The 1,764-nt window shown below is 40.8% G+C and overlaps 1 pseudogene; it reads left to right on the forward strand.

Moving 5' to 3' along the window:
- Positions 1–423: 423 nt before the first annotated feature.
- Positions 424–542, forward strand: LOC118601941 (annotated as a pseudogene).
- The last annotated feature ends 1,222 nt before the right edge of the window (positions 543–1,764 follow it).

Raw genomic sequence — 1,764 nt, forward strand, 5'->3', positions numbered from 1 at the left:
AATGTTTTCATTAACTTTTAAAAATGACACATTTTACATTTAGAAGGGAAACAAATAGGAAATCAATAAACATTATTAAGGGATTGTTTGCCAAAAATACTCTGAAGTTATATTCCACATCAGAAGAGAGTCAGTCACATACTTATATACAGTTGGCCCCAAACAACATGGTTTGAACAGCGCAGGCCACTTACATGCAGATTTTTTCAATAAATACTGTAAATGTGTTTTCTTTTCCTAATGATTTTCCTAACATTCTCTTTTCTCTAGCTTACTTTATTGTAAGAATACAATATATAACAGTATATAATACATATAACATACAAAATATGTATTAATTAACTGTTTATGTTATTGGTAGGGCTTCTAGTCAACAGTAGGCTATTGGTAGTTAAATTTTAAAGGAATCAAAAGCCATATGCAGTCTACAGCCATGCCACCCTGAACAAGCCCAATCCCTTCTGGTTTCGGAAGCTAAGCAGGGTTGGACCTGATTAGTACTTGGATGGGAGACCACCTACAAAGACCAGGTGCTATAGGTGTAAATAAAATTAAAAATAAGGGATTGTAAGCTGACAAGGTCCTTGCAATCTGTGAGGTCAACCAAGGGTTGTCTCACTTAAAAAAAAAAAAGCCATATGTAAATTCTAACCCCTAGTTTGTTCAAAAATCAACTGAATCAATTGAGCAAATAATAAAACCATAAAGGGCATATGATAATTCATCAGTTAAAGACTAAACTATACTTGGTAGATTTAATGGAGACAAGGATGTTATACTGATTAAAGATTTTAAATTAATTTTATGTTAAAACTAATAAAGTTTTATGATTTAAATATTTGTAGTTTATCATGTATCAATTATACCTCAATAAAGCTCGGGTGGGGAGGGAAGAGGAAAGGGTCCGCTACAGAAGAGACTCTAAACAACCAAGTTTGCGAAAATTATTCATCACTGGCCACTCCAACTAGCATGATGCATATCTTAGTCAGCTGGGCTGCTGTAACAAATTACTGCAGGCTGAGTGACTTAAACAGCAGAAATTTATTTCTCATGGTTCTGGAGGCTAGAAATCTAACGTCAAGGCACCAGCAGGTCAAGGCACCAGCAGATCTAGTAAGGGTTAATTTTATTATGTCCTCACAGGAGAGAGAGGTGGGGGAGAGGAAGAGGGGTGGGGGGGGGGGAGAGAGAGAGAGAGAGCCCTCTCCTGTGCCCCTTCTTCTTATGAGGGTACCACCGCCATTTATAAGGTCTCTATCGTCATCACCTAATTACCTGTCAAAGTCCCCACCTCCAAATATCATCGCATTGGGGATTAGGCTTCAATATGAGTTTTGGGGATACAAACATTCAGTCCACAACAATGGAACCTGAATAAGGGATCCCCTTGCATTGATGGAGGCCATGTGACGGTCCTACAACATGTACTTCCACTTCCACGGCCAATTTAGCTACTGCCACTTCTAAACGTCCAACCGCCGGCAGCAGAGACCCGTCCCGAGCTCCTGACAGCACTATTTCTCCATGAGAGCAGCTGATCTCTTGATGGCAAGTCGTCCGCGCTGGCCCCATTCATCACAAATGGCTCGCCCTCACTCCATCCTGGATACGGGTTTACATTTCCTGCCCACAAACCCCAGCCCACACCATTACCTGGTGTTTTACACAATGACTATAGACAAGGATTCCCACACAACATAGATCTAAGCGGGACCCATCGTCCGGCAAAGGAGGTACAGCGTGCACCCAGGAACATGGGGT

Source organism: Rousettus aegyptiacus, unplaced genomic scaffold, assembly GCF_014176215.1.
Source record: "Rousettus aegyptiacus isolate mRouAeg1 unplaced genomic scaffold, mRouAeg1.p scaffold_m13_p_4, whole genome shotgun sequence".
Classification (NCBI taxonomy): Eukaryota; Metazoa; Chordata; class Mammalia; order Chiroptera; family Pteropodidae; genus Rousettus; species Rousettus aegyptiacus.